The sequence below is a fragment of the Pteronotus mesoamericanus genome, unplaced genomic scaffold (genome assembly GCF_021234165.1).
Source record: "Pteronotus mesoamericanus isolate MK-2021 breed Mesoamerican mustached bat unplaced genomic scaffold, CSHL_Meso_final scaffold_167, whole genome shotgun sequence".
NCBI classification, from domain to species: Eukaryota; Metazoa; Chordata; class Mammalia; order Chiroptera; family Mormoopidae; genus Pteronotus; species Pteronotus mesoamericanus.
In genome coordinates, this window is record NW_026555308.1 from 7,210,320 (window position 1) to 7,225,355 (window position 15,036).

Genomic DNA, 15,036 nt, shown 5'->3' on the forward strand with positions numbered 1-15,036 from the left:
CTGGTTTGGGCAGAGGGGTAGAACCAGCACATGAATTCCCATCATGTTTGCATCCGTTTAAATGTAGTGGGCAGCCCCTACGGGACTCCCTAAAATCCACGTCTCTCCTTATTCACGTCTTTGTGTGTGAGCAGGATTTACCGACTTGCCTCAAATGAACAGAATACAGCAAATGATGGACTCCACATCCAAGAGTAAGTTATAAAATACAGTGGCTTTTGTCTGGGGTGTCCTCTTTCTCTCCCTGTGCTGAAAGAAGCCAGCTGCCAGGTTGCGAACTACCCCAAGGAGAGTTAATTAACATAACTATTACCCAAACTGTTTTCTTTCCCAAAGGGGATTACAACAGCCAGCCCTGCTTGTAATCTGTGCTTTCCCCCTCACCCCACGCAACCTTTGATCTATTTTCTGTGACTATAGATTAGTTTGCATTTTCTGTCATTTTATGTAAAGGGAATGAATCAGAAAGTACTTTTTTTTGAGGGGGCGGTGAGGTCTAGCTTCTTTCACTCAGCATAATTACATTGAGATTCATCCATCCATGTCGTGTTGTGTCCCAATAGTTCATCCCATCTTATTGACGTTCTGCAGGCTGTCTGTTCACCTGGTGATGGGCATTCAGATTGCTTTCAGTTTTGGACCATTACAGGTAGAGCTGAAATGAACATTTATGCATAAATATGGCTTTCTTTTCTCTTTGGTAATTACATGGGAATGGAATGGCTATGTCTTAACCTAAGTGTATGTGGAATTTTAACTTCTGGGGGTTTATCCCCAAAACACAAAAACTCTAATTCAAAAGATATACGCACCCCTATGATCATTGCAGCATTATTTGCAATAGCCAAGATATTAAAACAACCTTAGTGTCCATCAATGGATGAATGGAGAAAGATGTGGTATATGCATTAATATTCAATGGAATAATACCTAGCTATAAAAAAAAGAATGAAATCTTCCCATTAGTGACAACATGAATGGAACTTGAGGGTATTTTGCTAAGTGGAATAAGTGAGATGGAGAAAGATAATGTCATGTGATTTCACTCATATGTGAAATATAAACAAAACAATACAAATTCATACAGAGAATAAATTGGTGGTTATCAGAGGGAAACAACACCATTGGGCACAGTGGGCAAAAGGGGTTAAGGGAATCTATTGTATCATGGCTGATGGTAACTAGACTTCAGGGGGTGATCACTTTGCAATGTATACAATTGTCAAATTATAATATTGTACACCTGAAACTTACATTACATTATATACCAATTTTACCTTAATAAAAAAAAATACTCTTGAGTTAGTTTTTAAAGTGACTGCAGCATTTTACATTCCCACAAGCATTCTATAGGACATTTTACAGCCCTGGCACTAACCCACTAAATAAATACCGGAGGCCCCAGTTATTGTGACAGCTTAGCCCCTAACTCCCTTTACAAAAACCCCCAGAATAAAGCAGTGCTGCCACAATCGAGAATCACTAGATCAGAAGTTCTTTTTTTCCAGTGGTAGGCAAAGATAAGCCCTTATTTAGGAACCAAGGAATAAAAATGTGTGAACCCGTATTTGTGAACTGAATTTATGGTAACCTGAAGTACCAGATGGTTACAAGAATGAGAGGTAACTGCCAGTGGCACATACTGGCTGGACCATGCATTTTGTGGTTCTTCAGTTTCTAAAAAGACCAAAATGCTCTTATTTAAAGAACTGAAGTTTATGTGCAATGGTGGTTAGAGCCTAGAGTCAGACGATCCATTTGCTTTCTATTTTTAACTTTCTTTCTGGCCCTCTAGCCTTCCAGAGCTTCCCTGGGGTAAAAATAAGTGGTGTTTGGTAATCCTGAGCTGAAAGGCAGTACTTAAGTCAAAAGTACACCTGAACTCAACTAATTTGCACTAATCACCTACCCCAGCCATGGATCAGCCAGAGGGGAAAACATCACTATGATGTAACCACAACCAGGCCTTGCAGGATGCCACCCACGCACAGACACTTTTTTGATTTCTGAAACCTTTATCCTCAGCCCCCTATTAAACTTGGGTTTGCCTCAGAATCCCCTGGATGGCTTGTTGAAACACAGATTGCCTGGTCCTACCCCTAGAGATTCTGATTTCATGTAGCTGGAGGGGTGCCTGAGAATTTTCATTTCTAACAAGTTTCCAGCTGGTGCTGATGCCGCTGGTCCATGGGCCACACTCTAAGACCCACTTCCCAATTGGAAGCCCCAATTTAAAGTTCAACCACGGCAGTGATCTTCAATCAATGTGATTTTTGCGCCCCTCCCCCGCAAGGGGACAAATCTTGAGACATTTTGGTTGTCGTAGCTGGTGTGTGTGGTGGGGAATTGCAACTGGCATAGAGTGGGTAGAAGCCAGGGATGTCCTACCATAATAGGACAGCCCCCAACAAAAAATTTTTGATCCCTAATGTCAATAGTGCCAAGGTTGAGAAACCCGGAACTAAAAGGGAATTCTTAAAGACATTAGAATAATATTCTCACAGGGAATAAATATTATACAGCAATTAAGAAGAATACTCCTTAGACGTTTTTAAAACTTGGGAAATTGTTCCTCATATGGTATGAAAAAAACAAAAAGGATAAAAGGAATATATTCAACCTGTCAGCTGTTCCATTTAATTTTCTTCATATTTTATCACATACTTTATCTTGCTTATTTCTATGTTTACTTATATGTTGTCTGTTTTCATTTCCTGGGATGTAAGCTCTCAGTATACTTTAGGAGAACATTATATAGTTGGTGGACAGGCGAATGGGTAAAACTGATGCCTTGGAATTAAAATCAGTGCTGTGCTGGTAAATGTTTAATAACCAACTCTCTGAAAATAAAATCCCTCATTTGTAGCAACTGCCAATTTCATGGTGTAAAGACTCCCATTGTGGCTGATTTCAAGCTCTCTCGTGATGTCACTGAAGGAGGAGTTGGGCAAGTGTACGCAGTTGGATAGCCAAGTCCATAAGAGCTAACTGCTGCACACCACTGGAAAGAATTATATTAATAAAAAAAGCTGGAAGGCCCTGGATGGTGTGGCTCAGTGGACTGAATGCAGGCCTGTGAACTGAAAGGTTGCCAGTTCGATTCCCAGCCAGGGCACATATCTGGGTTGCAGGCCAGGTCTTCAGCTGAGAGCGTGTGAGAAGCAACCAATCTGTGCTTCTCTCACACATTGATGCATCCCTCCCTCTCTTTCTCCCTTCCTTCCCCTCTCTCTAAAAAAAATAAATAAAACAAAACAAAAGGCTGGAAGGAAAAATGCTAAAATGTTAATGGTAGCGCAATGGGATTGTGCATATATTAGAAACCATTAAGCTTCAGCTTAACAACAAATGAATTTGAAGGGATGGCTTCTTGTCTAGTTTATGTCCTCCAAGAAAGAATGGAATGACATGGCCATTAATATGATGTGGTTTCCAATTTCTGGTCTCTATCCAAATTCCAGATTCCTGTCTGAGAGAATCAGCTGATGACAGTGGTGGAAGTGGGGGAATCTTATGACAACAGTGGTGGAAGTGGGGGAATCATTCACATAAATATTGGGGACATGGGGGACATATAGTGTACGTGTTTGGGTTCTGAGCTGCATGAAGGCAGTGCATCTGGGGGTGCCCATTTACATCATAGACACATATGAACTTGCATAAAGAGTGTAGGTGGGCTGGGAGGTTTTGGGCTTTTGAGTCCAACCTCTGCTGGGGAGGCAGCGGGAGAATAACCTCCATTAAAAACCCCATGGCCCGGCTGGTGTGGCTCAGTGGACTGAGCCCTGGCCTGTGAACCAAAGGGTCACCAGTTCAATTCCCAGTCAGGGCACATGCCCGGGTTGTGGGCCAGGTGGGGGGCACGTGAGAGGCAACCACACATTGATGTTTCTCTCCCTCTCTTCTTCCCTTCCCCGCTCTCTAAAAATAAATTAATTAATTTAAAAAAACCTCATGGACTGGCGGTCATGTATACACTCTGGAGAGCACACAGACATGTGGTCCTGTTATATACACAGATGAGCTCCTCCTTTCTCAGAGGCCCAATTCTGCTCCCTCCAACCCTAGTGCTGAAACTGATACGGTTGTTTCACCTGGAGGAGATGGCACGGGGTATTGAGAATGCTGGTGAGATATATAAGACCTAGGATGCCTTCAAGTATGTAAAAGTGAGGGTATATTTGACCCCCAGCCAAGACTGCTGCCCACACGGCCACAGTAAAGTAGATAGAATAGTTGGAAAAAATCATTTGACATGATCAAGAGTATTAGACACATATGTTCACACAAAAACCTGTACACAAACACTCACAGCAGCCTTATTCATCATAGCCCCCAAGGTGGAACAACCCAAATATCCATTGATGGATGAATGGATAATAATGGAATATTTTTCAGCCATAAAGAATGAAGTACTGATATATGTTACAACATATATAAACTTTGGAAACATGATCAATGAAAGAAGTCAGACACAAAAGGTTACATGTTTTATGATTTCATTTCTATGAAATATCCAGAATACCAGATCCATAGGCAGAAAGTAGATTAGTGGTTCCAAGAGGGTGGAGGTAGGGGGAACGGGCAGTGACTGCTAATGGGCATGGGGCTTCTTATAAGGGTCATAAAGATGTTCTGGAATTAGATAGTGGTGCTAGTTGCACAAAATAATGAATATACTAAAACCAGTGACCTATAAAACAGTGGATTGAATGGTGTGTGTATTACATTTCAATAATAAAAATAATTTGAGGAAGGTATACTTTGTTCTAGTTTGCGCATAGGCTGGAAAATGTATGGGTTGACGGTGGTCCCCAAAACAAGGGTTCTAGGAGTTGATCTTGGTGACCTAGGCTTGTAGTGGTGGCAGGAGGTCCCAGAGAGAGAGTAAGCTTCTCTTCTTGGTAGACACTGTGCGGCAGACCCCATTGGTGCCTGCTAGTATCTCCTTGGCATTCATCATGCCTGTGAATGTCATTCCTCTGTTAGCACCTGTGATGGTTTGGCTGAGGCCTTGCTCTGGCTGCAGAAGTGTGCTCAACCTGCTCATGAGGTGGCTGGAAATGCTGGGATATTACCACCAACGACCCAGTCTCAACCAGTGATGGACAGGGTCCAAGGTTCCTCACACCTGGAGGTCCTCGGAGGGATTGAACCCCAGCTGTCAATAGTAGTAACCTGACCATTAATATACCCTGAATTGGCTCCTCTCCTTCTCTGCTGCCCTTCTCTGTCCTGGGGTCGATTCCCAAATCAACTACCTGCTCTCTGATCCTTGTTTCAGATTCTGCTTGTGGAGGACCCAACCTAAGTATTTTAAAAATATTTTTCATAGTAGACACGGTAATTTTTTCATCAGAAAATAAACATTTTTTCAAGTCTTGAGATACCTAAGGGCAATCATCTCATCTCTGGAAGAATATTCTGGCTGAAAAGAGGTTGAAGGTATTTATTAAGTGTCTACTATATGCCAGGGACTGTTTTAGGGACTGGAGATGTAGAGATAAACAGGGCAGGAGGTAGACATGTCCTCTGCCCTTATGGAAGACTCTAGTGAAGAGGTATGGACAAGCAAGTGAGAAAATGAATATGTCTTGTTCATCCCAAGATTGGTAAGCACCATGAAGAGAAATCTGGGTGAGGTGGTAGAAAGTGATGAGGGTCTGATTGGCCTGGCTGGTCAGGGAGGGAGGGCTGCTCAAAGGAAGTGACTATTAAACGGAAACCTGGATGACAAGAAGAGCCTGACAGCGACTAGGACCTGCATTGTGAGAACAGCCAGAAAGTACCTTTACTCAAGATACAGTCTGTGGACCAGCAGCCTGGGCATTGCTGGGAGCTTGTTAGAAATGCAGACTCTCAGGTACCAGAGCAGACCTACAGAACCAGGCTGCATTTGAACATGATTCTCAGGTGATTTGTGTGAGAATCACAGAGTAGTGGATGGAATACAAGGGTCTGCATTACTGCTGTTTCAGGATGCAGGCCGCAATCAGTGGTTGACTCTACTGTGCAGACATCTTGCCTCAATGAGAAGCTTGTTTTCTTGCGACACCTGCATTGGCAAACAGACCTGAGCTTTTTTGTTTTCAGAGCTGTGCCACTTTTAAAACAGTTTTCAGGAAAATCAAGGAATCATTTAGCAGTCAGAAGAAGGGGACCTAAGAAACAGTTCACCACGAGATGACTTTCATAGTCATATCACTATTGTGCTGAAGTGTGCCTCCAAACCAGGCTAAGGACCACTGACAGATTTGCGCCAAGTTGGGAAGGCCATGGGCAGTCTTTCTGAAATTGCATTTAATTGCCTGTGATTCACCCCTCTGATGACAGTCAGAATGAGAGATCACATTTTTAACCTGAGTACTATCTGATAACCCGCAGCAACTTGCAGCTATAGTTCCAGGCTGAGGATTACCCATTGTTGCATAAACAGTAGGTAAAAGCAAAGTGAAAGCACAAATTAAGAAGAAAAAAAGCCTCAAATCTCCCCAAACTACAGAGTATTGCATTTATTTAGCACTGTGCAAATTACCATAAGCATTACATTATATAACGACTAATGAATTGTGTTCAGCTGTTGGTACAGAGACCTGACCAGAGTTGCTTATATAAACTAGAGGTTTTTTTCCTCTGCTTAAAAAAAAAAAGGTCTAGAAGTAGCGCAGAAATGTCCACAAATTCATCAGAGACTTCCTCCTTTTTGCTCCACTGTCCTTAGCATATGGCTTCCTTCCTCAAGGTTACTTCATGGTCAAAGATGGCTGCTATAGCTCTTGCTACTTTGTTTGTGTTCCAGGCAACAGGAAGAAGGAAGTAGCAAGAGCAACAGGGCAAGCCAAGTCAGTTCCCTTTAAATAGCTTTCCTGGAAGCCCCACCCAACGACTTCCTCTTTTTATTTCATCATCCTCTCTCAGTTGCAAAGTAGGCTGGGAAATGTAGTCCTTAAGCTGGGACCATTGCCCACTTGAATACAAGTTAGGCTCTGTTAGTAAAGAATACTTGTGGATGGATTGGGGGTAAGGTGGAGGTGGAAGAGGGTATAGGGGAATAATTGGTAATGGAAAAAATATTATTTAAAATAATGTAAAAAATTTAAAAAGAATACTTGTGGAATGGATATGGGGAAGGGGCCTAGGCAACTCTGGTATGTGTATAATATTTCATTATATGCTCAGTTTTGACAAACTCTTAGGAAAACTTCTCCCATGAGATCTTAAATTCTTTGACCCTTCTGGGCAAAAGCTTTTTTCTGTCTCATAGATAACAGATAGCGACATTTTCTATTGTTTTTTAAGGCAGGTAGAATTTACTTGCCCAAGGTAAGTGGCATTTTATAACAAGGATATAAGAACATATAAGCCTTCCAATTTCTGCTAAAAATCTCATTTTTTAAAATTTAACCTTGTTTGCTGTGCTTTTACTTAAATAGAGTTTAGAGAGAAACATGTCCTTCAGTTTACCAAATGAGGTAAGAGAGTTTTGACTGGGTTCAGTCATGAGCTTGCCATTTCTGCCCCAGGAAAGGAAGTAAAAAGAGGTAAGAATACATCTCTTTCCCCACTTGCTCCCACACTTGCCAGAACAGTCACCTAGTTGTCACTGTACAAGATGGCTATGGAATGTGAGTGATGGGCCCTCTGAGTCTACCTTCATCTCCAGGCAAGCCATGACACCTTTAAAGTCTAGGGCTGTATGGACAGTCAAAGAATTTCACCTTCAATAGAGAGCTGAATGCAGCATTGGTAAGATCTAGATGTGGTGGTTTTAAAATATGTTCCCAAATTCTAGGACATTCCTCCCTTCAAAAGATGGGGCCTGATTCCCCTCCCTTTGAATGTGGCCCAGACTTGGTGCCTTGCTTCTAAGAAATAGAATGTGGTCTAATGATGCTATATGACTTCTGAGGTCATAAAAAGGACAGCTTCTGCCTGGTATTGTCTCTCAGCTCACTCACTCTAAAGGAAGCCAGCTGCCATATCTTGAGAACATTTAAATAGCCTGTGGAGGACCTGAGCACGCTCACTAAGAGCCAGCATTTTAACTTGCCAGCCATGTGAGGGTGCTATCTTGGAAGTGGATGCTCCAGCCTCAGCCAAGACTTCAGATGACTGCAGGCCTGGTCAACAACTTGATTACAATCTCATGAGGGACCCCCTATGTCAGAACACTCCTCTGAGCTGCTTCTGAATTTTTATTTTTGTTTATTACTCTTTTATACCATTTAGTTTGGTTTGTTACACAGATAATTAATATACTGAACATTCCATATTATGAGAGGAAATAAATGGAGAGAGCTATTCCTTGGCTGGTTTCTGCCTCTAGGTTTCCTGAAGTTTCTTATTTCTGATTAAAATAATTAAGTGGGCCCTGGCTGGTATGGCTCAGTTGGTTGGAGCATAGGCCTGTAAACCGAAAGGTTGTAGGTTTGATTCCTGGTCAGGGTACATGCCAGGGTGGTGGGTTCGATTCCCAGTCTGGGCATGCATGAGAAGCAACCGATTGATGTTTCTCCTCACATTGATGTTCTTTTCTCTCTTTCTCTCTCTCTCTCTCCCCCCTCTCCCTTCCTCCCTTCCCCTCTCTCTGAAATCAATAAGCATGCCCTTGGGTGAGGATGATAATAACAATAATAATAATAATAATAATAATAATAAAATAATCATTATCATCATCATCAAGTGGATTTCCCCGGGCTAGAGGAAAAAAATCATACTTGATTCCAGGACATCTGAAAATAGACTTAGCCATCCCATGATGTAGTAATTACATGAGTATTGCACTTGACAAAACAGAGGACTTTGAAAATACGAATTCTGGACCCCCACTCCTGGGGACTAGATTCCATAGCTTTGAGTGGGCCTCATGGACCAATATTCCTAAAAAGCCCCAAATAATTCTGAGGAGCAACAATTCACATATTCTAGAACCATAATTAGGCTATTATGAAGCCCATTCTCCTGCCTTTGGGAGAATTTTCTAGAGGAAAGCATCCTCCCCAGCTTTAGGTTAGCTACTCCTCATTGTTCATTCCACCCTCGCAGTTCACTGAAGGATCAGACTATGGACTAGGTACATGGCACTTTTCAGTGGTAACACTTGGGTATTTTTCCTCTCCAAGAGAACTTCTCACAAAGTTATCTCCTTCCTGCTCTCCTTGCTTCAGCAAGGGGTGGGGATTCTGGAGGTAGACTGCCAGAGCTTCAATCCTGGGTGTCTCACCTACAGACCTTGTGGTTTTACATGTTATTTAACCTCTCTAAGCCTTGGTCTTCTCATCTTAAAATCGGTGAATATAGATCAGGGTTTCTCAACTTCAGCACTAGTGACATTTGGGCCAGATAATCCTTTGTTGTGGAGTTGTCCCGTGCATTGTAGGATGTTTAGCAGTATCCCTGGACTCTACCCACTAGATTCTAGCAGCACTGTCTTCCCCCTCAGTTATGACAACCAAATATCTCCAGACATTACCAAATGTCCTCTATTAGATAAAATTGCCCCCAGTTGAGAACCACTGATCTAAGTCACTTAACTCTGTGCCTGATGCTTACTAAATGATAATCATGATTGTTTTCTCTTTCAGATAGCAACACTAGTAGATTTAAGCAATGTTTTTTCCCTGTTTTTTTTAAAAGATGCTCTTTGCATTTTTGTTACAAAATTGTTTTCTAAAATTTAGGCAGAATGGTGAATCAAATGGTATGTAAGCATCAGCAGCAAAAAAAAAAAAAAAAAAAAAAAAAAAAAGATAAATTGTACTATATCAAAATTTCTACCTTTTGCGCCTTCAAGGATGCCATTAATAAAGTGAAAAGACAACTCACAGAATGGGAGAACATATTTGCAAATCATATATCTGATAAGGGACTGGTATCTAGAATACATAAAGAAATTAGATAACTCAGTAATACAAAGACAACCCAATTAAAAAATGGGCACAGGAATTGAATGGCTAGAAGGAAGATAAATTACCAATAAGTACTTAGAAAGATGTGGACTATTAAAGATAAAGCAGTGTGTAACTGCTGATGCTGCGCCTGAAGGCAGCAACATGGATAAATAGTGCTCTTTCCTCTGCTAAAACCTAAATGGGCAGAACTGGCCTACTTGTATTCCACTGACACAGAAGTGAAATGCAGGACTTGACTCAAGGGTGCACTTAATATGTCAACATTGGTCCTAAACTTGGACAGGTAATGTATTAAAATACAAAACAAAAATAAAACCATTGTTCTTATTTAAACATGCATACTGATTTGTATGCTGCTGAATCTTAAGAGATGTTTTATTTTGTCTTGTTCTTTGTATTGCTTTTTTGTACTTACAATATTATTTTACTGTCTTCATTTTTCTTTTTTGACTCATGTCCTTGATTCTAACTTTGATCTTTCCTGGCCATAATTAATCTTTGAGTCCATTTTGCTATGATGAATGCATGCATTATCATAAAAAAGCTATTGGCAGCATGTATTCTCTTGACATTTCAGTTCAGTGGTCAAATAGGTGAGGAAAAAGATGATTTTAATTCAATTATGTTAACAAATAATCTTGGAGTGTGGAAAGCCTTTCTAAGCCTGGTTGCAAAACTCAGAAGCTATAAAGTAAAAAGCAAGTGCCTAACTAAAAAAATTTTGCAAGACAAGAAAATGAAAAACCATACCCCCCTCCCCTGCCTCCATCAAACATGACAGCCTGGGAAGCTGGACTAATCAAAGTACAACACAAGGAGACATCCTTTTTTCACTTGATCAGCAAAGTACAAAGTATTTTTATAATAACTCACTACTAACAAGTGTGGAAAAATAGCACACTTGTTGATTAGAGGCAGTGCCCATTGCTTTGCTTTTCTGAAGGGTGTTTTAAAAGTCTCATAAAACACTTGAATTATCTACCTTTGATCCCAAAATACTATTTCTGAGGATATATATTTGCATACATATACATGTATACACATGCAAGGATGTTCATTACAGCATTGTTTACAGCAAAGACTGGCATGACCTAAATTCCATCAATAGGGAATCTCTTTATAATCAATCCATAAAGTATTTCACAATATTTTAAAATAATTTATATCCTGACATGGAAAGATGTTCAAATTATGTTAAGAGCAGTGAATTTGTATAATAGTACAAATAAAATGATCACCTTTTTATTTCCTTAACTGGGGGAAATACATGTATACAGTTACACATGTAACACATGTGACCTAAACATGGACACGCTTCCAAAAATTACAAGTTATTTCTTGGAAACAGGATTGAGGAAGATCTGGAATGAGGTCAGTAGAATGATTTTTACTTTCCCCTTTATATTGTTCTGTAAAATTGGAATTCTTCATCTGAAACATGGAGTACTTTTGCAGTAATAATAATGAAACTAGTGAATACAGAAAAATACAGTACTTTCACCAACTGATTCTACTTTGTGAAATCCATACAAAGGAATTGAACAAGTATGCAAAATGAATATACAAGAATGATGAGTATATATTATACTATTAAAACACAGAAGATAACCTAAATACCCTTTAGTAGAGAACTGTTAAATGCATTAGATGTGCCCATACCCTGGGATGCTATGTGACTTTTAATAAGAAGGAATGAGGCCACTATATTGTTGACATGGAAAAGATGTCCTAGATATATTGTAAAATGGAAAATAAAAGGTAGGTTTCACAATAAGCTGTGTAATAGATTTTTTGTATTGAAGTATTTACATATACATATTGAAAAGTCTGGAAGCGTAAAAATGAAAGGACATATTAATCCATTTTTCTTGAGCCATCAGGCCCTAGTGATGTTAAATGGATGAAAAGTTTCCAGATCTTAGCTGAAAGATATATTTATATTTTCATACAGGCCTCCCGATTCCACGGTTGGAGGCTAATTAAGGAGCACGTTCCCTTTTCACTCTTCAGTCAATCTTTTAATACAGAATTATGGCTTCTTCATTGTAAATATATTTGCTAATATGATTCAGAAACACTAAGAAATCTATAAATTAACTGGAATGATGTGGCCTAAGTTATATCTTTTTTGGCAATAAAAAAAGATTCATTTAATTTCATTCTTTTCTGCACACTGCCTCCTATAATTTACATCTTTTGGATTTTTTATTTCTTTTATTTTAAAGACTTGATTAAAAAAATGACTTTTATTTATTTTTAGAGAGAGAGGGAGAGAGAAAGAGAGCAAGAGATATACCAATGTGTGGTTGCCTCTTATGCCCTCATACTGGGTATCTGGCTCACAACCCACACATGTGTCCTGGCTGGAAATTGAACTGGTGACCCTTCAGTTTGCAGGCTGGCACTCAATCCACTGAGCCACACCAGCCAGGGTTAAGTTTTGGATTTCTGAGAGTAACTCTTTGGCAATGCCTTCTGTTAACAAAGTCAACTAAGACTGCAGGCACTGCTTTGTAGCCTAGAGTATGCTTTCAAATGGATTACCTAAATTGATTCTTAGAACAAATTCCTAGCAGAGGCAAGCAGATATCATTGTCAATACATTCCAGATGATGAGCTTAAAGCTAAGAGAAATTAAACAGTGACTGAATTCAAACATAGAGTAATTAGGCAGAATTCCAAACCAGTTCTGCTTTCTCAGTTACAAATTCTTTCCAATGTTCCTCACACCATGAGGATATATTTGAAAATTACTATGATTTTGTTTTGCTCCTTTTTAAAAATATAGTTGATATACCAATATTATATTAGTTTCAGGTGTACAACATAATGACTCTAGCCATTTGTGACAGCACAGATGGACCTAGGGAGTATTAGGATATGAGAGAGAGAAATGGGTCAGACAGAGAAAGACAAATACTGCGTTATCTCACTTACATGGAACAACAACAACCCCCCACCAAAATACAAAAAAACTAAGGAACAAACAAAACAAGACAGAAATAGTTTTATAGACCCAGAGAATAAACTGATAGCTGCCAGAGGGTAGGGTTGTAGGGGGATGGGTGAAAAGGTGAAGGGGTGCCAGGCGCACAAACTTCCAGTTATAAAAGAACATAAATCATGAGGATGTAATGTCCTGCACAGGGAATACAGTCAATAGTATTATAATAACTTTTTATGGTGACAAGTGCCATGATTTTTGAAATACAGGCCAACTTTTTTTTTTTTTTTTTTTTTTTAGGGGAGCACTTTCTCAGATGTCTTGAATGCTAGTCTTTATTGAGTGATTTTATGTACTGGTATGGTACTCCCTTCTTTCCGCACTTATTCTCATTTAATCCTGAGAGCAAATGCTATGAGTTTCTGTCATCAACTCCATTTATGATGCTCAGGGAACCTTAGTAATTTGCTCAAGTTTACTCATTTAGGAAGCATGTGTACAATTATTTAGAAAGCCAAATGAGATGGCACCATCTCATCACCAGAAGGAAAGAAAATGTAATTCAGTCAAACCAGATAATTCTGGGCTCTTTAAGCTTTTTCCACTCCTGAGCCTTTGAGTCTCTGTGTCCCTTTGCCTCTTCCTTCCAGGAGCCTTGTCTGTGCTTTCAATGCCCAGTGAGAAAAAAATGCTTCTTCCCCTGGAAAGCCCTCCCATATTCCTATCAATGGGAAGTACTCTTTTATCTTCCCTGCTAATGTGACTTTATGTCCTCATGGCATTTAATACACGCTGCCTTGCAGGCTGGCCATAAGCACCTGCCAAATGTTGATATGTAATAGTGTTTCTTAGGTCTTACAAAGTGCAGTTTAGAATGAAGAAAAAAAAAAGAGGACCATCTGCCAGTAGCTTGGTCTCCAGAGTTATCTCCTACCCTTGCGTATGAGAGTCACACACACACACACATATTGAAAACCTTGGCAGGTCTCAGAAAAATCTTTTCTTACAGAAAATATATTAATGTGCATGCAGATTAATCTTTTTTTTGCTATAAATACAACTAAATGTAACAGAAGATTTTCAGATTTCTTCTAATCATTGAAAAAATTTTTTCATGGTATAGAATAAATTGTGTTTCTGTAGTACCTGTAAAAATAGGTAGCCCCTAGGCTATGTACCTCTAATACTGGGTGGACAAAGTTTCCTGCCTGCTGCACCTTCCCACTTTGTTAGGCCTGATGAATTTAGGGTTCCCTAGTATCCTCTACTTCTGCCTGGCACGTTCTTTCCAACATAGCCTCTATTTCCCACTTTTTCTTTTTTTCAAAAGAGATTTCATTTATTTACTTTAGAGAGACAGACGGCGGGGAGAAAGACAGGGAGAGAAACATCAATGTGCGAGAGACAGAGACACATCATCGGTTCCGTCTCACACACCCCCAGCCGGGACCAGGCCCACAAGCCAGGGATGTGCCCCGACTGGGAACCGAGCCTGCGACCTCTCTGTCCGCAGGCTGGCGCAGAATCCACAGACTGCACCAGCCAAGGCCCGCCCACTCCCACTCCCCCTCCACCCCCCTCCCCTTTCTTTCTAAATCCTACTTGTTTTCAGATTCAACCAGGGACAAGATTGCTAACGCTCCTGCTCTAAGAACGTGCTTTTCAGTGAGAGGAGCATAAATAAATAAACATAGCAATAGCAGATCGTTCGGAATGATACGGGGTACGAAACAAAACAAAACAAAACAAAACAAAACGGGCAATAGAAGAGAGTGGGGAGAACACTACTTTAAAGAAGTTGGTCTGACAAGGGCTCTCTGCTTACGGGCAGAGCCCTGAGGATTGAACACGGAGGAGGAGGAGAAAGAATTAAGAGATTCCGGAGAGGGGGGAACTGCTAGGGCAAAGGACCTGAGGCATGAAAGAGCCCAGTGTCCCAGGAGAACAGAAAGGCCTGTGGCTGAGCCGCAGAAGGTGAGCAGAGGCTGGCAACAGGAAAAAGGAGGTGGGGTCAAATCGTACAGGGACTTTTCGGTTTTGGTGAGGTAGATTTTATTCCAGACGTGATGGCTTTAAAGCCAAATTTGTAGGAACATAATCGGGCAGCTAGTGGGAGTTGGTGCTCTACGCCGACTTCTCCAAGCCCCCAGTGGCTCAGGGACCCACCGCCAGAGTGCAATG